The 25,633-nt window shown below is 47.1% G+C and overlaps 1 protein-coding gene across 3 annotated transcripts in view; it reads left to right on the forward strand.

Moving 5' to 3' along the window:
• Positions 1-25,633, forward strand: part of SEMA6B (semaphorin 6B) — a 209,976-nt gene that overhangs the window by 120,013 nt on the left and 64,330 nt on the right. The window contains exon 1 of one of the 3 annotated variants that reach the window (XM_061601181.1): positions 2,569-2,697. The exons of the other annotated variants lie outside the window; for them this stretch is intronic. The gene's annotated coding sequence lies outside the window, so the exon portion shown is untranslated. Of the gene's footprint in view, positions 1-2,568; positions 2,698-25,633 lie in introns of those variants that run through there. 3 annotated transcript variants of the gene reach the window in all.

The raw sequence follows: 25,633 nt of genomic DNA on the forward strand, positions 1-25,633 counted from the left end.
CTTTTACCGCTGCTTCGGCCAAAGGCCATTGCAGTTACATACAAAAGGATTAATAGAGTTAAAACACAGAGCTATTTACAGAGGATATAACATAAAAAATGAAAAATCTAAATACTTAGATAAAATTAACTGGGAATTTGATCGCTTGCACAAATTAAAATAGGTTATAATCTAAAATCAGAGCATTTAACAAAACCTAGGCATCCCCCGAACAGGCGGCTGCATTATCAGCAATAATTTTTTTGATGCTGCCAAAGCAAAACATGAGATGCTAAAAGTTATAGTGATGTCTGTGTCAGGCATTACAAACATTTTTTGTGAAAATTCTTTGGCTGGAGCACTGCGTTGCAAAACTTGGAGAAGTGTGACTATTGTAGGATGGCTGTTTTGGAAAGCCCTAACGAAGTAAGTTCACCTTTACATGTGAAGTGAATTGAATTTCTCCCCTCCTCCATCTTTTCCCTTCTGAAATGGGGGTGGGGGAGGTTTAACTTGCAGTATCTTGTGGAACGCCTCTCCCGCTATGAACCGACCCGGTCACTTCGCTCAGCGTCTAAGGCCCTCCTCCGGGTACCAACCCATCGGGAAGCCCGGAGGACAGTTACTCGATCTAGGGCCTTTTCTGTAGTGGCCCCCGAATTGTGGAATAGCCTCCCCGAAGAAATACGCCTGGCGCCGACGCTTCTATCTTTTCGGCGCCAGGTTAAGACCTGGCTATGCTCCCAGGCATTTTAAAGCATTTAATGTTACAATTTTAAATCTCTTTGTTTCAGTTTATTTATTGTGATATTTTGTATTTCTGTACTTTTAATCTTTTGTACACCGCCCAGAGAGCTATTCACTATGGGTGGTTTAAAAATGAAATAAAATAAATAAATAAATAAACTAGATGCCTCTCTGCGAAGCCCTCCCTGGCCCTTAACCTCTGCAACAGCCATGTCCCAGGACCTTGGGAAATATAGTTCTTCAGGGTTCCTAGTGGAGACTCGTATAATGCCAGTGGGCCAGTGAATCTGCTCCAGGTTTTAGTCCAAACTATCAAGAGGCTGCCCAAGGTGCTGAAACCTATTCCCCAAATAGGTTGAAAGTTTGGGCTAAAACCCGGAGCAGATTCACTGTCCCGCTGATATTGGAGCCACCAGTCTTCACAGCCTGTGTCCTTGAAATGGACATTCAGGGACGTGGAAGGCCATTAAGACTCCACTTCTGAACGACTGGTTGCTTAAGCATCATCAAACAAGAGAGATGCATAATAATAAAGGAGAGCGTGCACAGATTTGCATAAAATTTGCATGTGCTAATATGTATAGCTACAAATTTGGAAATGATGACAGCCATTTCAATAGAGATGCTGCACATGTTACCCAAGTGGGGAAGACTCTTGGCTTGCTGCATGAGTGCGATGCAGGTGCTCATAGAGGAACGTCCGCTCTAAAATGGGTCCCAGGAGCGCCCCAATTCCTGCTGTCAGTGGGAGTATAAATGGATCCAAAAGGCAGCTTGTCTCACCGCCAGTGCAATTGCTGTTTCCCAACTCTTTCTTAAACCGTTCCATTCTGGATGGAGCCAAGAACAGCTTAGAGAAGGCTGTTTGCTCGCTTCTTTTCATCCTCTGCTCTTGTGGCACCAAAGTGAGTGGATGTTCCCAGCAGGGAGGCTTGAAATTGGGCTAGGGGTCAGGGATGTAGTCATCTGGGGTCTCGGGGGGGGTCTTAGACCCCTTACTTTTTTGGGAGCAAGGCCCCTTTGTCTCCAACATCCGATGAGCTGATCAGCATGACAGAGGAGTGTGTTAGCCACTGGGAAGAGTCTCCTAATGTGCTTCCTTGTCCTTTCTGACTGATTGGAGCCAATCGGAGAGACAGCAGCCACTGAGAAGACTCTTTTCAGTAGCTAACACTCTCGGCTTTCATGCTTATGGTCTCCTAGGGACGTCTGTTGTTGTGGGAGAAGGCGTTAACAAGGATCTCATTCTAAAAGGGGTGGTGATGGCTGTGATTATCATGAAGGGACTCTGCACTTCTGAATTTGCAGCTATGTTACTGGTGGGGGTTCCTGGCTGAAATGTGGGGACAATTGCACAGGGGACAACATGTGGCAACGCCCTAGAAAGACGACCCTGCAGTGTGTAAGTTGCACAATGAAAATTGCATCATGGTAGGGTTTTGCCCCACAAAATTGGCTGAAGGTGTTTCTGCTCCATCTGTTCTTCTTAAAGGAGCCCAGGATGGCCAACAAGAGGTCATAAAACCATCTGAAAACCATCTTTTTAAAAAAAAACCTCCGGTGCAGATGCAGAGATAAGATAAAAGGTGGATTGCATATAAAAGACCTGGTAACAGGTCTGGCGCAGAACTCATCTGGTGTTGGTATCTTCTCTGATTAATGCCTTGGCTCTTTTCCAGAATGACGCTTTAGGCTTGCCCTGCGCCTCTCAATCTAGGACACTCAGGTTTCTTTTCCTGGCCTTGGCGCGTGTTCCTCTTGTGATGCAACCTGCTCCGTGGGAGGGCACCGGATGTGGATTGGAAGAGGCGCCCAGTTTAACGTGATGGGAAGTACCTTAAGGCTGTCATCAGCGCCTGAGGAAGAAATGAGACTTGCGAATCATCTGAGTTTGTTTTTGTTTTCTGGGCACCTGCCGCCTTTGAGCTTCTGATTTAAAGATCTTCGACCCAGTCGTCCTTTGTGATTCAGGTCAGAATAGCAAGTAATCTGGGAAACAATTTGCTGTGGGTTGATGTTTTGATGTTTTTGATTATTCTTGTATCTGGTGGTTTGAAGAAACAAGCAAAATAGGCAGATCTCTGCCCCCAAGAGCTTATAGTTTGAAGCAAGGTTGTAGCTATTAATGTGATAATGGAAGCTAGGGGTGTGTGGGGGGGTGTTGAATGTTGTCAGTGGGGAGCAAAAACATAATATAACAATGTAGCTAATATGCCTGAAGTTATTGCATTATTGTTATTGTTATTATTGGGGCTGCTTTAACTTAGATTCCTGCATTGAGCAGGGGGTTGGGCTTGATGGCCTTATAGGCCCCTTCCAACTCTATGATTCTGTGATATCACATATTTATATTTATGTTTTTAATGAGTTGTAAGTCGGAGACTTCCAGGTAACAAGTGCCTGTCAAGTTTAATAAATACTATTGCTACTAATAATAATTTCAGCAAAATTAAAAATAATATTTTCAATATAATAAAGGGTTTGCCCAAGATGCTGTCGCTTTTAGAGATGGGCTCATTCTCTGAAGCATGTCTCGGAGTAGCTTGGAGGGAAATTTTTGCATGAGACCGGAAGGAAATTACTTATTTATGATTACATTTATACTCCCCCTTTCCTCCAAGGACCTCAAGGGGGCATACAGACACGGCCCTCCCCCTCCCTGTTTTATCTTCACAACACCCCTGCAAGATAGGTTAGGCTGCAAGACAGTGACTGGCCCCTAGGGTCCCCCAGTGAGCTTCATGGTCGAGTGAGGATTCGAACCCTGGTCTCCCAGGTGCCATTCTGAGATTCTAAACACCACACCGCAATGGCTCTTCGGGTAATGTCTTGGGCAATCTCTCCCCACAAAGAAAGCAGTATGAGAAGCTAGGAGAAATTATTGATGCATCTCCCCTGCCCTCACTTGTCTTCACTTCTCTTCATTTAATTCGGCATGAAAGGTTCATGGGGAGAAGATGGAATCTTTGTTGTGGTGGTTTTCATCCCTTCCTCTGTGCCATCCCATTGCACCCAGATAGCGTGCTGGGGCATGGGTAAAGATGAGGGAGGAATCCGATTCAGTTTGTGTTTAAAGGCAAACCTACATAAGCATACTTTCCAAAATAATGCAACCTACTGAGAAAACAGCCATCCTCCGACACTTGCACTTTCCCTAAATTTTGCAATGCCGTTCCCCAACCAAGGAACGACTGCCAAAAATAAAATAAAGTGTGCTTACGGATGCATATGTTCATAAAAATAAAATACCCCCCCCAAAATGCATCATATTAGGGGAAATTGCTTTGCAACATGTTGTATGTTGGATGAAACTGCAAACAGGCGGTGTGTGTCAGGAGAAATTTGCTGATGAGTTTTCAGGAGGACTTGAAATAAAAGATCCCAGGCTGATGTGGATATGTGGAGGAACTGAACTGGAAAGACTGGGGGGGGGGAGAAACAGGGAGGAACTGAAGTTGACTGATGTGCCCATCCGTAGACTGAACGAATTGTCATAGGAGGACGGTTTAATGTCAGGATGATGAACTCACAGTCTTCATCCAAATCTTATGTGGAGGGGAGTAGCCTGGGAGGGGGGGGACAGAATGGACCAAGCGATGGATGGAAAAGGGAAATCCCTGTGCAAGCAGTCAGTTCTGACCTCTGGGAAGTGCAATCTGTTCTTCCCCAGAAGCTTACTGGGTGGGGAAGAAGAGGGGTCTATTTGGGGGGGGGGAAGAGATGGGGTATCCCTGTCCTCTTTTGTCCCCACCCATCACCAGAATGAGGCCCACGACAGATTATCCCCTGAAGGAATGTGACCCATGACATGAAAAAAAAGGTTCCCATCCTTGGAATGTGTAGCTATCCCAGGGAACAGGAAGATGAAGTGTTTGGAGGGAAAGGGCTGGGAAGTCTTCTCCGGATTGGCTTTTGATCTGAGCCGGAGAAGAACTTCAGGGCTTAAGAAGCTCATGTCTTGTTTTGAGGAAGGCTTTATGAGTCCACATGGGGTTGTATCCAACTAAGTCCTACTCAGAGGAGACCCACTGAAATTAAGGAAGCTAACTTAGTTATGTCTGTTGACCTCAGTAAGTCTACTCTGAGTAGGGCTAGCATCGAATACCACTTAAAGCTATTGGGTTTCTCTCCCTCCCTGCTGCTGCCAGGTTCAGAAGAACTTGTCTCTTCACGCTTTAGCCAAAACACAAAGATCTGGGGAGCAGGAATGGTTCTTACAGAGCAAAAGGTGGTAATATGGCCTGCCCTTCAAAAGGGGGGGGTGGCAGAGGGCTTTACCGATGTTGTCACAACCTTGTAAGGTAGAATCAGAATAGTTGTCCCCAGTCTGCAGACTGGGGCAGTAAGGCTGAGCGATTGGGAGCTTGACAAAGGCCATTGTGTGAGTCACTGGCAGAGACCTCTATAACAAGATCTAAGTGTGGGGTTGGTTTTCTTTGCCAGTTTGCTATTGCAAAAAAGTGAGGAAGTAAAGATTAACAGGTGTGTCAAGGTTGGTAAGGAATGTCCTTGACTCTGATTTCCTTTCCTTTTTTATTTTTTATTTTTAAATCACTTAGCTGGGGAGTTCATTAAGGGTTTTTTCATATTATTTCACGTGTGACTGGTTTTTAATCAGCTTAGGCCTGTGCCTCAAGGGGGTCTGCTTTGTGATACGTTCTGCCTCCTTTTTACGGCGAGAAGGGAGGGGGGAAGCCTGCCTCAAAATCCTTCTGTGGATTTTGACACGGCTTGTGGTCTATTCAATTAAACCAGCAGCGCAAAGCCACTGCCAAAATGTGGGTTCCTCTGGATGAAATGTTGGGAGCTTTGCCTACCTGGGATTGAGATGGAGGTAAAATGATGAAGGAGAGATCCTTTCATGGAGAGTGTTGAGAACGGAGGGTGGCTGTACAGCTTTGTCCAATAAGTTACCATCCCACACAAATTTGGTGAAGGCTACCAGTTCACACTATTAGCGTACATCCTTTAATGGCTTCAGTACTGAAAAAGAAAAGGGGAGGGAATCCATTCTTCCAATTTGGCAAACACTTCAGTGTCTGTTCTCCTGGAGACAGTTTTTAACTCACCGTAGGCGAGCAAGCAAGTGATTATTTTCTGCTTCCTAGAACTTTCTGGGAGAAAGGGCACATGCTCTGATGTTGTAATGCTGGGATGGCAGACCCTGCTGCCCTCTCCGGTTGATGTTGAACTCTAACCCTCTTAGCTGCCATGGTCAGGAATGATGTGAGTTGTAGTTGAGCAATATCTGGAAGGGTGCAAGTTTTCCACCCCCTCCTGCAGTCTCCAGGTTCGGTCTGGGAGGAGGAGCGCAGAGCTGGAAAAGACCTTTTGTTAGAAGCTGCTGAAGGTCAATGCCAGCCATGCAGAATTAGATGCCCCATACGGCTGGACTGCCGTGCTAGCGGTACTTCAGGATTTAAAAAAAGCGACACCACAATTCTGCCTCTGTTGCAGCATTGCGCTATATGAAGCGGTCTGGTGTTCTGCAAAAACCGTATGCGTGGTTTCATCTTGGGTGGCGTGAGAGGGATGGTGGATTCCAAGCGATCTTTCTGTGTGCCCCGGTCCGCTCCCCGACTCTGTAAATCCAGACACCCCTCCTCTTGCCAAAAAGGCCGCAGCAAGACCCCCACTGGCATTTTAATATTTTGAGACCTGCCTCCTTTAAGTGATGGATGGACCTGCTCCGTGCGCCAGGCCTTGATGCAAGCTGTAATTGAGAGTCCTCTTGGGCCCGAGCAGCCTCTCTGACCTATCTTCCTTTGTCAGTCTCCCTCCAAGGATCTCCATTCCTCTCCCTCGCAGCCAGTCGCCTCTGGAAGCCAGGATAGGGGTGTTGCATCTTAACAACAAGCTAGATGTGGAAAAAAGTTAAAAGCTGGCTTGCTTTGCAGAGGGGTGGGTTGCGTACACACGGCATTTTGTTCGAGTATCAATGGAGGCTGAATACTTGGTGTTTTGTTCCCTCCGCATAGTCCGCACATGCGCTAGATGTTTTCCACCTGGAAAGCCCTTCTTGAGAATTCGGTTTCATTCCGTAAATAAAAGCTCATTGCAAATTGGTTCTGTGTTACTTCACGGTGTGTCCATTTGAAAACAGATCTAGGCGATCCTGGTGCTGGTATACACGCCTGCCCAATGAGGTTGTGGGTGGGTGTATCCTAGGGATGCGGTTAACTGGTTCCCATCTGTTTGAATGCTGACAGTCCAGCTTTCAGTAATTTTGACTGAAGTTAGTTGTGTAGTTGTCTGGGGGGGCCTAGACCCCTTAATTATTTTAGCTGTGGGGCTTGTAGACCCCTTAATTGTTTAGCAGCAGGGTCCCAGCAAGGTCCCTATGAATGAGCTGATCAGCATGACAAGGGAGAGTGTTAGCCACTGAGAAGAGTCCTTGTCCTTTTGTGCTGATTGGAGCCAATCAGAGTGAAAAGAGGCGAGCCAGCCATTGAGAAGACTCTTCTCAGTAGCTAACACACAGACTCCCCTTTTATGCTGATTGGCTCCTAGGGACATGCTTTGTAGTGGAGTGTGGACCTGCGAGATGACAGAGAGAGCAAGGGAGATGAAAGTGGGAAAGTGGCGTGGCTATGAGGGGGCGTGGCTATGAGGGGCATGGTGTGACTGTCATGAAGGGGACCCTGCACTTCTTAATTTGCCACTACACTACTGGCTTTTTCTTTGTTATGTGCTTTCAAGCCGATTACAACTTATGGCGACCTTATGAGTCAGCGACCTCCAAGAGCATCTGTTATAAACCACCCTGTTCAGATCTTGTAAGTTCAGGTCTGTGGCTTTCTTGATGGAATCGATCCATCTCTTGTTTGGCCTTCCTCTTTTTCTACTCCCTTCTGTTTTTCCCAGCATTATGGTCTTCTCTAGTGAATCAGGTCTTCTCATGATGTGTCCAAAGTATGATAACCTCAGTTTCATCATTTTAGCTTCTAGTGATAGTTCTGGTTTAGAGGTGTTTTATTTTTTAAAAAAAACAATGATCAACTGGTATTTAAAGTTGGTTAAATAAATCAGTCACCTCTTCCGTCTGCATTCACCTGGCTCACGTGCAGGTGAGGGGAAGGCGTGGCTAACCTTATCAAGGGAAGGGTTTTCACGTCACCACACCCACTCTTGTGGACGGCGGGGGTCTAGAATCCATCTTGATTGGAAGCAGCCTGTTGAGGACAAGCAGGGACGATCCCGGTTTGAGGGGAAACTACATATATATTTCTCTGTGCCTTCATTTCCCTTTTCTCAGTTGAGGGAAGCAGCCAAGCGAGTCTCATCAGTCGGTGGCCGTGGAGAAGCAAGAACAGCAGTCGTCAAATAGAACTGAGTTTGTACTGCCAAATATCCTCTTTAAGGAGCAAAATACACTTTGGGGCGGGGGGAAGGGGAACTTCAGCTTTCCCTTCCTGCTGCAGGAGCAGCAGCTGGGAGAGGCCTCAGTGAGGTCTGGAAGCTTAAAGTGGTCTCCTTGGTTACTTGGCACTTTCTCTTTTCGCCTTTTGGATTTGTGTGTGTGATGAAAGGCGGCTGGAACTTCTTAAGAAGACTTCAGACGTGTTTTTTGAGCTATTGCTATGTAACCCTAAAACCTACCTCCCCTCCCAATTTCTCCTTGGAATAAAAAAATAGAAGGGTCCACTGCTTAGGGGCAGAGCATCCCTTCTGCTATGCAGAAGGGCCCAGATCCAGTCCTGGGCACCTGCAGTCAAAAAGATCAGGCGAACGTGGAGACCAGAACAAGCCACCTTATATGGAACCAGACCATTGGTTCATGTTGCTCACCATGGTCTAAATCAGGGGTGGGAGGACCTCTGGCCGTTGAGGGGGTGGCGGCTGGGGCCCATTTGGGACTGGTGGGGCGGAAGGCAGGGCGCCCATCTGTAGGCGGAGACAATGAGAAGCGGAGCCGACTCATTCTAGCGCTGCCCCCTCCTCTTCCTCCTTGCTGAGGTCTCCAAGGGGCAACCCTGAGACTGAGGAGGAGGGAGCAGGCAGCCAAGGGCAACCCCTGAGCTGGTTGTAAGTAAGAAGGCAGGCAGGTGGGGGGCTCAGTGAGGGTAGACTGAGCTTGGTGGGGCAGCGCCCCACACTCCCTAAATGACCAAATCCAGATGTTGGCCTTCAACTCCCAGGGCACAGCTTCTCCCTTCTTGACCCTGACTGGCAGTGAGGGTTCATCCGCACCCTACCTTTAAAGCAGAATCATACCACTTTAAACCGTCATGGCTTCCCCCAAAGCATCCTTGGAAGTGTAGTGAAGAGACCCTCCCTATTCCCTTTGTAGAGCTGTAGTTCTTAGAGTAGTTTAACGGTCTGTGCCTTTCCCCAGGGAACTCTGGGAACGGTCTCTCTGTGAGGGGGAGGAGTGGGATCTCCGAGTGCTGTGCAGCCCTCTTCACAAACTACAGTTCCCAAGATTCCTTGGGGGAAGCCATGACAGTGTTAAAGCCGCGTGACCCTGCGCATGAGGACCTGACTCCTCCCGGCTTTCAGATTTGCTTTTTCTCCGGACTGGAAGAGTGGGCAGGTGTCGAGCTGAACGCCTGTGGTCCTCCCGGGCTGAAATAACTGGCTAGAGTGGCCTTTTTCCATGATTGCAAGGGAATCTGGAATCGTGCCATAACCCATTTCTTTTTGGTTTGGGGGCAGAGCAGCAGTATGAGCCCCACCCATTGCAGAATCATTACAGATTTTCTGGGTTGTTGTCAACTGGGAATGGGGTTCCCTGTTTCGATCCGCTTGCATTCCGATAGTCCGTTGTTCAATCCCGATCCGCCTTTTTTTTGTTCCTGCGTGCTTTTGAGCTTGCTGATTCGATCTTGCTGATTGTACTTGCTTTTTGATTTTTTAGTGGTGAAAAAATATTACGTGACTTTTAACATAAATGCTTATTAATGGATAATAGCGATTGTGATTACGCAGATAATTATGTAAAATTGGGGGATTTTTTTTTAAAAAGCCCTGCCAATTATAGGCACGGCCCACCGCAAGAGATCAGGGCCTGTCTGAAAAGACAATGGACTGTGGGATTCAGTCAAAATCCAGTACTAAGTCTGATTTAGCGAATATTCTCTCTCATTCCTATTGTCAGCTAAGGCCTACTCTGAGCAGACCCATTCAACTGAATGACCCTGCCTCGCCATGTCTCAACTTTGATGGGTCCACTCTGAGTAGGCCTAGCAATCACAGCCATCCTCTAGTGTTATCCCACCTCAGGATTTCTGGCACATACTGAAGGATTGCAACCTTTTGGAGCTCGCTCTGCAGCCCAAGGATGTTGGGAGCAGCCTGCTTGCCTGCATCTGCAAACAATAGCTCTCTTTCTGGAAAGGTAGCTTCCAAAGCTTGTAGATCTCCCCCCCCCCCTTTGCTCAGCATGGAACATCCAACCAAATCCCAGAGCACGGAGGTGAGGAAGCCAAGCTGCTAGAGGCTCAGCAAGCCGAAGGTATGAGTCACACATTGCTTTGTACATTCTCCATCGTGGGAGAGTAAGAAACTTCAAAAAAAAAAAAACAGCACAACCCTGGATGTTTAATCTCTTGTTTATAGGCTAACTCTTCTTGCAGCCAAGAAAAATCACATCGTCGCTCGCTCCCTGACCCTCATGAGTGGGTGGGATTCATGTTGGGAGAATAGGGCTAGCCAAGGGTTTCTGGAGAAGGACAACCTCACAAGGACCTTTCCGGGAGATTGGCGACCCTTCGTGGGAATCGCTGTGAGCTAGCCAGGATGCCGGAGGCTGTTCTTTCCCTGCTGGACCCTCCCAGGGGAGGAAGGGAGGGGAACGCTGAGAAACAAGCAGCAAAAGGGTGGGGATGTTGGGCTGGAATTTCCTCCCGCGCAGGGTCGGTTTATTGATTCAGGGGGACCAACTCGCCGGCTGAAAGGCTTTGAAGATTCCTGTTGCAGCCTTTGCATGGTGGATCTGGTTGTGGTTTTGTAGAGCAAGCTCGCCTGGACTGGGTCTGACTGTTGTCCATTGAGCTCAGTACTGCCTTCGCTGACTGGCAGCCACTCTGCAGGGTTTCAGGTGGGGGCCTTTCCCAGCCCTACTTGGAGATCCCAGTGGGGCCTTCAGCAGGTGTAAAGCATGTCCTCTACTACCCGGGGGGGGGCAGTTCTTCTGTGGAATTTGTTGCCGCAAGTGGTTGCGATGACCACTGGGTTAGAGAGTTTTGGAAGGGGATTAGACAAAACTAATGGAGGAGGAGAAGGCTATGCTACTAGTCCATTTGGTTCCTCTTGGCTTTAAATTTTTTCCAGTCTTAAATTCAAGCCCCCCATCCTTGCCAGGCCAAATTTGACAGGCTGCCCACCTGTCAATAGCCTGACATCGCTATGACATCAGGCGGTGCTGCGCTTTGAAGCCCTCATTGCCAGGATCCTTTGAAGTTAACAAAATCAAGTTAGCCATGTCTCAGCTTCAATGGGTCTACTCTGAGTATGACTAGCATTCAATACCACCCAGGGTCTCAATGGGTCAACCCCAACCAATCAGGGATCACAGAGCAAGAAGGGTGATATTATGGTGCGCTGTGGCAAATCAAACCTGGCCCCAAATATCGTAAGGACAGCCTCCTTCCCTACAGACCCTCTCAGGTATTAAACTCGAGGTGGCATCCAAATATGTCCTCACGAAAACCCTGTGAGGAAGGGTTAGGAGGAGAAACAGCGATTGGCCACCAAGGTCACTGAGTGAGTTTCATGGCAAAGCAGGGATTTGAACCCTGGTCTAGTCCCTAATCCGACACTCTGACCCTTATACCACAGTGGCTCTTTGTTAGCAACTCAAGTCTCCTGGTTTGCAGTTTCTGCCCTGGTTGGCTGCTGCATTCCAGTTTCCCGGAGATGGTTCTCTGTCTTGCTGTGGTCCAGTGTGCCTTCGTTGAACAAGAATGTACAACACATCCCAGCCCGGCGTATAATTTGAAGCCCTCCCTCTTTTTCAGGCAGACAAGGGTGGAATCTTGACACTAATTTCTGGCAAATGCTGGAAGCTTCAGGTTTGTTTGCAGCCCAAGAATACTCCCACGTGGACCTGAAATAAATTGTTCCATATCTCTCCTTCCAGCCAGTTTTTCCTGGCAAAGAAAAATCTCCTCCTTCTCCTGCAGTGCTATGGACTGTTCCTCCGTTCTTCGGGTGGCCTGTAAATTTTTTGCTGGATCGCACAACTGAGTCTTAAAAATGTCTCTGAGTCTGGCACTTCCCTCCTGTGTGTGGGCCTCTGGCTGTCCTTCCAAATCTCCTCCTTGTCCCACAGGGATCTTCCTGCCTCTCTTCCAGGAGGGCTTACTTTGAGGAGGCCTGAACAAAACAGAGGCCAAATTTTAAAAGAGAAAACTGCTTCTTGTTCCTGGGGAGTTTTGGAGACTAGTAGGATCCAGATTTGGAATTTGGCATTGCAAGGCAGAGTCCTCCAGGTGAAAAGTGGTGATCCATCCCTGAGTGTAAGAAGGCTGTATTTTCTGTTCTGACCAGGGACGGGTGAGGAATTTGATTTGGTTTGCATCTCAAACTATATCAAATTTGGACTTTCTGAATCAATATGAGAAGTTAAGCACAGCCATCTTTCAAAATGTGCACTTATTTGGATTTTGCGATGCAGTTGGCCAACCAATGTTTACAAAAATTCATAAGTCAGGGGAAAGTGTGCATAAAAATGAATCTATGAGTTAAAACAACATGCAAAAATGCATTATATGATGAGAAATGGCTTGCAAAAATGTGTACATGAGTTAAAACTGCCTAAAAATGTGTTCATTTAGAGACATCCGTCATTGCTATTCGGTTTCCACCAAATACTATGATGTTTGTCTGGCTGTCTGCTGTTTAATGCAATGCCCTCATGCACAATATACTTAAAGCAGTGAACAGTCCTGACTCCCCCCAAACAAGCCTGCGAACTGTAGTGTGCTCAGGGTGCTGCCAAGAGTTGTTAGAAGACTTCCCTCTATTCACAGAGCTACAATTCCTAGAGCTCCCTGGGAAAAGGGATTGATTGGTGAACCACTCTGGGAATTGTAGCTCTGTGAGCTCTCAGTGCCCTTTACAAACTACAGTTCCCAAGATTCCTTGGGGGAAGCCAGGACTGTTTAAAGTGGTATGGTGCAGAAGTGGCTGCGAGTTACGTGACTTAAGGTTAATTTCATTATAAAGGAAATGACAAAACGGTGTTAACCCCCCCCCAAAAAACCCCAATCATTAATTACGTATTGTCTGTGAACTTAAAAAATGACAACATGTGAGTGCCTGCTTGACTGGTTTCCATTCAGGGATACAGACGAACGTGCAAACTGCAGGCTTTTCTGCGTTTCCGTTTTGGTTGGAATTCCCTGGCATGCTAGAAACAGACCACGTGTTTTGCAAGCAAAAGGGCTCGGGTTACAGTTGCTGGCATCCTACCGCTGAATGGTTCAGGTAGGAGGTGCTGGGAGAAAATGTATGTTTCATTGTGCCCTATGGAGGAGGGATTTCCCCTATGAGGAAAGATTGCAGCATTTGGGGCTTTGTATGAATGTGAAAGTTGGACAGTGAAAAAAGTGGATGAGAGAAAAATCAACTCACTTGAAATGTGGTGCTGGAGGAGAGCTTTGCAGATTCCATGGACCGCGAAAAAGAAGCCAGAATGATGAAACTGAGGTTATCATACTTTGGACACATAATGAGAAGACATGATTCACTAGGAAAGACAATAATGCTGGGGAAAACAAAAGGGAGTGGAAAAAGAGGAAGGCCAAACAAGAGATGGGTTGACTCTATCAAGGAAGCCACAGACCTGAACTTACAAGATCTGAACAAGGGGGTTCATGACAGATGCTCTTGGAGGTCACTGATTCATGGGGTCGCCATCGGTCGTGATTGACTTGAAGGCACATAACAACAAGTTGCGAGAAAAAGTAAGAGTTGTCAGGGTAGAAGTGTATAAAATGAGGCACGGTGTGGAGAAAGTGGACAGAGAAAAGTTTGTCTCCTTCTCTCTTCATGATAGAACACATGGACATCCAATGAAGCTGAATGAGGGAAGACTCAGGATAGACAGGGAAATGTCCTGCTTCAGGCAGTACGTAGTTAAGCTATGGAACTCCCTCCCACAAGTTGCATGATGGCCACCAACTTGGAGGGCTTTAAAAGAGGTTGAGATGAATTCTTGGAGGGTAACAGACTCAAAGGCTACTAGCCACAATGGCTATGTTCTGCCTCCACTGTCGAAGGCCGTATGCTTCTGAAGACCAGTTGCTGGAAACCGCAGGAGGAAAGAGTTGCTTTTGAGCTCTGGTCCTGCTTGGGGGTTTCTAATCATGGGTTAGGGTTAGGGTTCTTGTTGGCCTCAGTGAGGACAGGACGCCGGATTAGATGGGCCACTGGCCAGATCCAGCAGGGCCCTTCTTCTGCTGTTAAGAAAAGCTGGGGGAGTGTTAAAGGTTTTGAGAGGTGATAGAGGAAAGGAACTTCCTCCTTTGCAACCCCTGACCTTGGAGGTTGCTTGTCATTAGGCAAAGATGTGCAGGCGGCAGCAGCACCTCCTTTGGAAGGAAAAGACAGAAGGAGCCTTGCCAGGAGATGCCAGGGTTGGGAGCTGCATGTTGATTTGCAAATAACCTGTCAAATCTTTGGCTGCAGGCTCTGGGCATGTATTTACTGTTGCCATTAATAACACAGACTCAAAGTGGAGTGCCTTAAAAAAAATCTATCGATGCCAAGGTTAAATCCAAGGCAGGTGTGAGATGTACAAACAGGCTCTATTAAGAGCCCCACTTAAAATTTTCCAGGTCACGTTCATGTGATTTGAGAGCAGCCTTCTTAGAGTCTAGGGAGAGGGGAGAAATTCAATTTAGTTTGCTTTTCAAGCCAAACCTATCAAATTTGCACGTTCTGAAATAAGGTGAGAGCCGAAAAGCAGCCAAACTTCAACATTCGCACTTATCCGAATTTTGCAGTGCAGTTCTCTGACCAGTGTTTACAAAAATGCACGTATTAGGGGGAAATGTGCATTTAAAAATGGATATATCAGTCAAAACTGCATACAGAAATGTATTTATTTGCAGAAACTAATACACTAAAATGCTGAAGAACTTTCCCAAGGATTTCTTTTTTAAAAATATAATAAGTTAATTGCTGCAGGAATGTGGAGAACTGAACTTAAGATTTGAAAGCATGAGAAATGGAATTGGCAGATCCATCCCTCTTATAGATGAAGCTTGGGGTTCATAAATCTGAGTCAGAAAGGAGGTTCCAGCCTGGTAATTTCACAAGGGTTTACTCCCCCACTGTCTGCCATATCTATTCCTGTAGGAGGAGAATGCAAGATACAAAAATCTGGTACTGGCTTTAAAATCCAGCTTCCTAAGCTATTTTCCTGCCTCCCCCCAAAAGCCCCCACACCTTAAGTTGCTAGTCCTCAAGTTGTGAATATTCATTGCATTAAGGGCTAAGCCAAAATAGGACTGTGTGTGAGAGAGATAGATGCATGCACTCATGTTATTTGCGCAAATTATCCAGGAGGGAAATGCAAAATAATAATAATAATGTGATGAATCATAGAATGGTGGAGCTGGAAGGGGCCTATAAGGCCATCCAGTCCAACCCCCTGCTCAATGCAGGAATCCAACTTAAACATCCCCGACAGGTGGCTGTCCAGCTGCCTCTTGAATGCCTCCAGGGTAGGAGAGCCCACCACCTCCCTAGGTCATTGGTTCCATTGTCATACCGCTCTAACAGTTAGGAAGTTTTTCCTGAGGTTCAGCCAAAATCTGGCTTCCTGTCACTCGAGCCTGTTATTCTGTGTCCTGCACTCTGGGATGATCGAGAAGAGATCCTGGCCCTCCTCTGTGTGGCAACCTTTCCAGGACTTGAAGAGTGCTATCCTATCTCCCCTCAGTCTTCTCTTCTCAAGGCTCAACATCCCCAGTTTGTTCAGTCTGTTGTCACAGGGCTTTTTTTCCAGTCCCCTGATCACCCTTGTTACTCTCTGCTGAACCTGTTCCAGTTCATTTGGGTGAAAATGTTCTCCCATTCAGAGTGAAGGCAGGAAGCTTTGCCCTCTCTCTGACTTGGCTTCATGGTGTCATTACAGAGGCAAATCCGATTGGCTGCAGAGCGCCATGATTGTACTGGTTCCTTGATTAGCAAGCATGGTGAATCAAAATGTTTAGTGGCCTGAGAGAATGAAAATGGACAAAAAGGAAAACAACGCAAAAGGAAATATGGGGAGTCCCCTATATGGAGCACATTTTACCCACAAAAGTTCAGCTCAGCCTTGTATTACATGTGGGGTTCTGAAAGGAGATGGGGACCCAGCTCAGTCTCTCTCCTCTCCTGCCTTCCCTCGCTTCTCTAAGAAGTCTTGTTTGGCTTTTTTTTGTCCTGGATTGCTTCTAGTCACAGCAAGCAGAGGCGTGCCTTTCTTTACAATTCTTTTCTCTGCCCTCCTCCTCCTCCAAAATACACGTAGCTCTTTCATACCTGGAAACACCTGCTAGCAATGTCAGCATCAGGTCACTTTTGTGGGTCAGGAGGATGCCAGCCTTCGAGCGGCAGAGATGGAAGGAGCCGTCAGTAAGCAAGCGGAAACGCCAGCCCTGAGGAAATGACTCGCAACGCCTCCCTGCCCGAGATTCCTGCACGGGTGGCATCTTGGCAAGGAGAGCGAGAGGAAGTGACTCAGCCAAGGGCACAGTGAAGAGGCCGTGGCAGAGGCTGGGAAAAACCAGTCAGGGGAAACATCAACTACAATGCACGGAATTTGCAGCAACAACAAAAAAGAGGCATGCTTTTTAACGTATAAGAGGAGAAAAAAACACGTCAACAATAATAATCAAGGCATTTGGCTGTGAGGCCTGTTTGGCTGTCATTACTCCCTCTTCTCTGCCATATCATCTAAGAGTACATTTTTAGAAAAGAAGAAGGTAATGTCACGTGGAGGGATGGAGGATTGCTACCGTGGTATCCCAACACTTAAGGAGCAAGGCTGCAATCTTAACCTCGCTAACCTGGGAGTAAGCCAGCAGGTCTGTCTTCTGAACTGTAGATTCAGCACTGTTGGTCCTGTTGAGCCCAGTGGGGCTTACTTCTGAGTAGACGCAGCGAGGCGATTGCATTGTAAGGCCTCTTTTTGTTTTCCCTAGGACTCGAGAGATGTTGAAAGAGAGAATGCTGGGGTGGCTACAGTTTTGCGCCTGGTGTTTGTTATATATTAGACGGATTTTGCTTCTAGGTTCTGCGTGGCTTCCCTAGTTGTTGGTATATTTTCTTCTATGCAACTCAAGGCTTGGTTCCCGCACCATCCCCCTTGCAACGGTCCTGTGAGGTAGGCTCGGCTGAGAGATTGTGAGCAGCGCAAGGTTGCCCATGAGCTTCGCGGCTGAGCTGGGATTTGAATTTGAGTTTCCCCCTCAGTGCTACTCCAACTCAGCCTTTCTCAGCCTTGGGATCCCAGATGTTGCTGGCCTACAGTTCCCATAATTCCTGCCCATTGGCTATGCTGGCTGGGGCTGATGGGAGTTCTAGTCTAACAACACCTGGGAACCCAAGACTGGGAAAGGCTGCTCTAATGTCACACTACCAAACTGGCTCCCTTGCTATTATTTATTTATTGTTTATTGAATTTATATCCTGCCCTTTCTCCCAAAGGAGCCTGGGGTAGGTAACACATCATCACAACATTTTAACAAAACAAACAGCAATCGAAAGACAGTTACAAATAGGAACACTCTAGAAACTGTTACAGTTTGAAACACTCTGAAAAACAGTTACAGTTTGAAACACTCTGAAAAACAGTTACAGTTCGAAACACTCTGAAAAACAGTTACAGTTCGAAACACTCTGAAAAACAGTTACAGTTTGAAACACTCTTCCATCTAGTGATCTCTGAGTTGCTAGGAACAGTCTCATTGTTATCACGGGCAGAATTAAAATATTTGCGCCACCCGCACTGCTCTCAGGCTACCTATTGCATCTAGGGATAGGGAAGAAATTTGATTCAGTTCGCATTTAAAGGCGAATCAACCTAATTTGCACTTTCCAAAACAATATGCAGACTGCAACACAGCATTCAAAAACCGCCTTTCTTTTGAACTTTGCAAGGAAGTCCTCCTGCCAACTAACACGTGGAAAAATGTGTATTCTCAGAAGTGTGCATAAAAGGCATGTATTCATGAAAATAGCATCCAAGAAATGCACAATATTGGGGGAAATTGCTTTGCAAAAACATGTCTCTTGGGCAAAACGGCACACAAGAATGTGTCTGTTCAGGGAAATGTGCATTCACATGCAGAGGATTTTTTACGAGGACTTCTTTTGAATATTAATTTTAAAAATCTCCAGCTAATGTGCAAATGTGGAGGACTGAACTTAAGATTGGAGAAAAGAGGAAGTGAGGGGATCCAAAATGGACAGCTTTGCCCATCCCTGTTCAGCATCCTACAGCATTGCAAAATGGGGGAAGTTTAAATGTTGGCCCTAGTCAGTTCAATTTACAGCGCCAAGGACGTTGTTGTTGTTGTTGTTGTTGTTAATGTTAATGTTAATTAAATACTACTACTACTACTACTACTAATAATAATAATAATAATAATAAGGGGACCAGGCCAGGACCACTAGAATTGGTGGAATCTGCCAGAAGATGTTGCATGGTGATGCCAACTCTAGCATCCCCTCGAATGGTCCATTTCCCCATAGGTTTTCTATCCTCAGGCCTCTTGTATGCCATCCATTTCCACCAGATCCCATTAATTATGTTCTCTCTCTCTCTCTCTCTCTCTCATCTCCTTTTTAAATGGTTCAATGAATGTTACAAAGATTTCCCCCCTTCCCAACTTTAATTCCAACATGCTGCAATTGGGTCCCCCCCCATTTCTCTGCCTCTCTCCTTTCCTGCTGGCCTCCCAATTCCCCCCCCCTTTGCAAACGTGCTCAATTTCTAAGCAGTGGAAGACAGTAATTAAAATTAATTAGCCACCACGGAGCTGGCTGCATCTGGAGAGACGGCGCATGCATTGGGGGCGGGGACGAGCGAGGTTGAGCACCCGACTGAATAATTTACCAGGCCTGCCTCTGGGAATCAAATTTGAAGAGGCTGGTTCTACCTGGACGAGACTCGTCCACCTCGCCTGGATGAATTATTTACACCTGTCGACAGGATCCGTCCCCGCGCCCTGGAGACATGCTCCCATGGTGCGCAGATGCATGGTGTGTCTGTGTCACTGTCCACACCTTGATGTGATTGACACTGAACTTAATGGGACAGAGGAGACCTAGGGTGTTGCAGGGTAACCCTCCTGGTCCTACGCGCACATTTCTGTTTTGTTGGTTTTGGCCATTATCCTGACCATTCCTTTATGTCCAATTCTATCTGATGTGTTCTCTCTAGGGGTTGTGGGGAAAGCTGACTTCTGGCCTTCTTTGTCAAGCTATGCAGAGAGGGAAGAAAATGGAATCTGAGCGCGAATCTGAGCACTGATGCTTTGCTGTCTCGATTTGGATGCCCACTTGAATGTTTATTTAAATGTGCATTTCTGTCTGCTGCTGCAGGGCAAAGGGGCCAGTTGGATGCATCAGAAGAATGTAAGACGAGCTATGCTGGTCCAAGCCAAAGGTTCACCTAGTCCAGCATCCTGTTCTCACAGTGGCCAACCAGATGCCCCAGTGGGAAGCCTGCAATGACAGCTGGGCATAAGCGCAATAGCCCTTTTCTGCTGTTGTTCCCCAGCATTTAGTATTCTTTTGAATGTGGAGGCTCCACACAGCCATCACAACTGGTAGCCGCTGATAGATCTCCTCCTTGTCCATCATCTCCACAAACTTGTCTAATTCCCCTTTTACAAGCCACTGGCCCTCATCGCTAGGGATGGAAGGAGGCAGCAATTTCTGTTCCATCCTGTGTTCATTGCCATCAGTGCTGTTTCCATTCCTCTGCAGTTCGGCTTCCATCAAAACCGATGTTGTTCATCTCGCTATGGCCAAAGCAAAGGCCTTAGTTCTGTAATGAATTATGTGATCGACGTCTCTGCATTCCATTGGAAGGAAAGTGTCAACAATAATGCAGAAACGAATGTAATGGTTTACATCGTGTTTACGGACCACAAAAACCCAATGGTGGCAAACACCACTCGTGTCCGTTTGAGTGAGTTCAGTTTAGGGATGGGCGAGAATTTAGATGCCGCTTGCACTTCAAGCCAAACATTTTCAAATTCTCTCTTTCCTAAGCAATGTGAGAATTGAAAGACAGCCATCCTTCAGAAGTCGCACTTCTCTGAATTTTCAGATGCAGGTCGCCAACCAAATAATGTTTACAAAAATGCGTACGTTTGGGGAAAGTGCATAAAAATGAATCTGTGAGTGAAAATAACATCAAAAAATGCCTTATAGGATGAGAAATGGCTTGCAAAAATGTGTACACCAGTCAAAACCTTTTTTTAAAAAAATTGCAAATAGTTGCAGAAATCTGGAGAACTGGAGATTGGGAAAAATGAGAGACAGAGAACCAAAATTGAGAGATCTTTCCATCCCTAGTTAAGTTCGAGCAAACATGAAAATTGTGGCAATTTCCACTGTTGTTTCTCTTTCTCTGATGTCTCTAGTCCATCCCTGCCTCTTGAGTTGTCAAGTTGCATAAACGAATGGTTCCCTTTCTGAATAAGAGCTTCCTCTTCTTTATCCTGATTCTCCCACCTTTCAGCTTCCTTGGATGACCCCTTTGGGTTGCAGGAGAAATTCTACACCCACCACGGAATGGGCGCGGTTTAATATATATCTCCCAACAGTTCTGATCTTTAAGGCCTAAAGAGTCAAAAACACACGTAAGAGGAGGAAGGTGAATTAGAAGTCATTCAAAGTTCTACAAAGCGAACTTAATTCACGTTCAGTTCGTTAGAGGTGTGACGCGAGCAACTCCCATTTGAGAGAGACAGAGAGATAGTCCTCCTAGCTGGCTAGGCTGCTTCTGACTTGGCTCATCTTTTCTGGCTGTCTTTCTTCCGTGTAAGTCTAAATCTAAGTCTGAGGGATTTAAAGCAAGGTAAAAGTTTGCTTTCTCACGGGTAAAAATCGCACCCATGCAGCTAAGTTAAACTCTGCGAATTTACTAAAACTCTGATCGGTCAAATAGCCATCACAGTTCACCAGGGTGTTACAGGAACTACTTTTAGTGGTAGTCCAGAGATTTTTTCTCTGTGTGTGTGTGTGTGGTGGTATGAATTCAGTGAAGTTTGTTAAACTGAGCTAACTCATTCCATGCACTGGCTGGAACATGTGGGTTGTGAGATGCTTGAATGAGCGCCCTCAGGCCAGAGAGATGGTAGAAAGACAGACTCCTGATGCAGCCCCTTCTTCCATTCTGACCCTTCCTCAAAGCCCACTGCCTGACCCCCTGAACCTGGGGAGTCTGGCTCCAACGCTCCTAATCATAAGACATTTTCTATGGATATTGATGATTGGGTAGGGAAAACAGGGAAATGCCCCCAAACAAGGTTTGACTTTGCGCATCTTGCTTACACGCCTTCAAACATAGTTTTGTGTCGCAGTGAGTTGGATTTCAGTCTTGCTCAGCTGATGCTTCTCCAGGCATGTCTTTAGCTCACTAGCAAAGAACATGAGGTCTTGCGAAACATACTGATCTAAACTAGACCAACGCTGTTTAAAAGCCCAAAGTTTGCTTGCTTGTTTTCTTCTTGATGCATGAAGGGGATGATGACAGCCCTGCTGTCATGTAGCGGATTGGGTTTCGCAAAACGTATTTGTGCCACCTGGCGGAGTAGCTTTGCGGCAGAGTGGCCAGCTCAGGTCTTGCAAAGCCTAACCTTGACCAGCTCAGGTCTTGCAAAGCTGACCTTAACTGTCTATCCAACTGACATTAACGTGCAGACAAAAGGGGAGAGACCAAATTCATTTCAAGGCACAGGGAAGCCAGACATCAGCCATAAGAGTGGGTGTATCCTGCTCAAACCTGAGGAGGCTGTGTGATCTAGTGGCTAGAGCACATCATACCTGGGCAGGGTAGGTGGTTTTCTGAAGAGCATTGCACCACCCAGGCTGCAAAATGCTTTCCTCTCCCATCTTGCTGTCTCTTGTCACATGACATTTTATTTATATGTTATGACTTTTTTCTTTGCATTCCGAGGCTGCCTTTTGTGTGCGTGCGTGTGTTTATTTTTGGTGCCAGTGAAAGCTGACTTCCTCTATGTAAATGGGCACTTAATATGCAGATTGGTGTGTATTTAATATGCAAATTGCCCTGCGGATCTGGAGGGCTGCCAGTATCTCCCAGCGTGTCGCAGGCATTCGGCAACCTTCCAGGACAGAGACCTCCCAGGTGAGTGCTGCTCCTTGAACCCATTTTAGATGCAAAGGATTATGCTAGTCAGGGTTAACTTGATGGCAGAGCTGAGGGGAAGATTCAGTTCAGTTTGCATTTAAAGGCGAACTGACCTCATTCTCCCTTTCTGAAACAATGTGCGGACCGAAGCTCAGCCACCCTTCGAAAAGTCACACATCTCCAAATTTTGCAGTGCAAGTTCACCAGCCAAGGGATGTGTGCAGAAATGCATATTCTCGGGTAAAGTATGCATGAAAGTAACTTACATTATATTGGGGGAGGAACATAATGAGCACAGGTTGCAGCATTTGGGGCTTTTAGTTTAGAGAAAAGGCAAGTCAGAGGCGACATGAGAGAAGTTTATAAAATCATGCACGGCACCGAGAAAGTGGACAGAGGAAAAGTTTTTCTGCCTCTCGAATAGCACTAGACGTTGGGGACATCCAGTGAAGCAGAATGCTGGAAGATTCGGGACAGACAAAAGGAAGGACTCCTTCATGCCCTGCAGAGTTAAACTGCGGAATTCTCTCAAGCAAGAAGCAGTGATGGCCACCAACTTGGATGGCCTTAACAGAGGATTAAACAAATGCATGGAGAATAAGGCAATAAGGTTCTCCTCAGTCGGAGGCAGGATGCTTCCAAATACCAGTTTCTGGAAACCGCAGGAGGGGAGAGTTGCTCTTGCGCCCCAGGCCTGCTTGAGGGCTTCCCATTGCGGCATCTGGTTGGCCACTGCAAGAACAGGATGCTGGAGTAGATGGGCCATTGGCCTGATCCAGCAGGCTCTCCTTATGTTCAATGCCCCCCTCTTAATATTTACATTTATAGCCTGGTGGCTCCCCCCATTTTGTCCTCACCATGTAGAGACTGGCTTGGTACAGGAGGACTGCATTGCAAAATTTGGATAAGTGCGATTTGAAAGTGGATGGCTGTGTTTCAGTTCTCATATTGTCTCAGGATGTGCAAATTTGATCAATTCGGCTTCAAACGCAAACTGAATCGAATTCCTCTCCCATCCTTAGAGTGCATCCATTGGCCTGCCATCTTGCTTGCAACCAGCCCATTGAGTGGTGGCCCTGGCAAGCTGCTGCCGCCTCCTCTCCAGACTCTGTGTTGCCCTTGTAGAACTCCAGAGGGAGGCGGATGGGGAAAAGACGAGAAGGCGTTGGCTCTTCGCACTCAGGGCCTGCTTGCGGGGCTTCCCATAATGGGCAACTGATTGGCTACTGTGAGAGCAGGATGTTGGACTAGATGGACCACTGGCCTGACCCAGCAAGCTGTTCTGACATTCTTGCTTCTGAACACCAGTTGCTGGAGAGCACGAGTGGGAAGAGTTCCTATTGCGCTCAGGGCCTGTTCGCGGGGCTTCCCATAATGGGCAACTGATTGGCCACTGTGAGAACAGGATGCTGGACTAGATAGGCCACTGGCCTGACCCGGCAGAGCTCTTCTTAAGTTCTGTCCTGGCCACACCTGTTGGAATCAGACTCAGACCTTCTGGCATATTTTTCTCTGTTACGTTTAATGTGATACTCCAGTCAAGGGCGCTTCTTGCATCAGCTTACAGATCACACAGTATTCTGTGTCTCTACACAGCATAACTAGGCAAGACTATGCAAAGCTAAGGCATTGTCACAGCAATTAGACACCCTCCCGTACAAAGCTTAAGCAGGTTTGGGTGATCTTTTTCTACGTGCGTGAGGAAGGTGTTGCAGAACAGGAACACTTGAGCAAACAAGCGCCTCTCCTGGTTGGACAAAGTGGAGGCCAGCTGAGCCTGCCGGTGCATCTGTCTGCATGTCTGAGCTGACGGAGGCACCTCATTGAGATCCTCCTCCTCTAGAGGAGGTGGGCATGGCAGCAGCGGCTTGGGCAAAAGGGGGGTGGAGGGGAGGAGAAGGGGCTGGCTCCTGGTCAGCCAGCGTTCCCTCCGTTGTAAGGAGCTAAGGGGGAGGAGCTGTCACTGTTGAAAGTACTGAAGCTTTTTGCTTCAGCGCCCCCTTGTTGCAAGTCCCTGGGACCCTCTCCTGGGCCCCATTCTGTGTCGTCGTCTTCTTGATCACTCCAGGAAAGTGCCATGGAGCTCATGACAGCCTGCCATTGGCTCTGGCTCCGCCTACTGTTGGGGCTTCCTTGCCTGCCAGCCCACCATTCCCAGGGGCCACCAGCTGCCACTGCCTTCACGTGCCATCTGATTGGGCCCTGTGCAACAACAGGACACCCGGCGAGATGGGAAGCCGACAAGGCAGCCCCCATATTCAAAGGGGCTTCTTCTTCTTCTTCTTCAGCCTTCTGGGATGCCTCTCCGGATATGAACCTACCCAAACTCTTCTGTCTCTTCCTGTGGCCCTTCTCCAGATCACAAGGGGTGACAAGGGACAAAGGAGAGGGCCTTTTCAGTGGTGGCTACTTGTCTATGGAATGTGGCCCCTAGTGAGGTCTGCCGGGTGCCTTCACTGACGTCTTTTCAGCACCAAGTAAAGTGTTCTCTTTTCTTCCATGCATTTGATAGGCTGCGATGATGTTGTTTGTATTAGTGCGCTGCCAAAGGTTTCTGTGGCTGTATTGGTGTGTGTGTTTTATTAGTTTGTTTTTACGGTATGGTGTATTTATTTTTGCTTTGAACAATGTTGTAAGTCGCTTGGAGACCTTTGGGTAACGAGTGACTGACAAATCCTCACCCCATCAACTTTGCCAAAAGACCAGCTCCATCAGGCACCTCCTACCCCTGAACTGTTACTGTGCCAGCTGGTCATTATAAGAATGACTGTTTAAGAGGTGGTGCCCAAGTTTGCTTTTTTTCCTTTTCCCTCCCTGGCCTTCTTCCCTTGCGTGTCGTGTCTTTTTTAATTGTTTTACTTTAATTGATTGTACGTAAGCCACTCTGGGAGCCTTTTTGGTTGAAGAGCAGGGAGTACTAACAACAACAACAAGAAGAAACAACAACGATGTCATTTTGTAGCAAGTGGGCCCAGCCTATCACACTCGGGCAGTTCTCTGTGGGGAGGAGGTAGCAGCAAACATGGACTGCCACTGTTTATGTAGGAGGTGGCTGCCTTCTCTCCTTTGAGCTGGATCAATGTCTCCTGAGCTTGGCTCCCCACTGTGCTGACACCCCCCTGGGAGTCTGGGACCTGTATATTCAATTTCAAGATCCACTTACAGCTCCTGTTAATAGGAATCAACCCACCTTCCCTCTCCCTTTCCTTGCACTTGGCACTCCTGGCATAAAACATTAATCACCCCTCCTGCAGGCTTCCTGGCTTCTCGGCACAAGTGTGCAGGGCTTTGGGGTGGCGGGGGTGGGTGGAGGAGAACCGAGATTAGGGAAGGGCGTCACGGCAAGAGGCCTGTTGCGTGTGTTGTTTTTTTCTGGCTCCAAGGTCTCCCACCCCCCAAATATAGTCTTGGTATTAACACTGGCCTGTCAACAGCCCGTTATGAATTTGCCCGCAAAGGAGTCAACAGATGGACGCTGATGCTTATCTCACTGACCAAGAGGGCAGGGGGCTGTAGCTCAGTGGTGGACCACATGCATCACAAGTTCAAACCCCGACGGCATCTCCTGAAACACTGGAGAGCTGC

The sequence above is a fragment of the Rhineura floridana genome, chromosome 18, assembly GCF_030035675.1.
Source record: "Rhineura floridana isolate rRhiFlo1 chromosome 18, rRhiFlo1.hap2, whole genome shotgun sequence".
Classification (NCBI taxonomy): domain Eukaryota; kingdom Metazoa; phylum Chordata; class Lepidosauria; order Squamata; family Rhineuridae; genus Rhineura; species Rhineura floridana.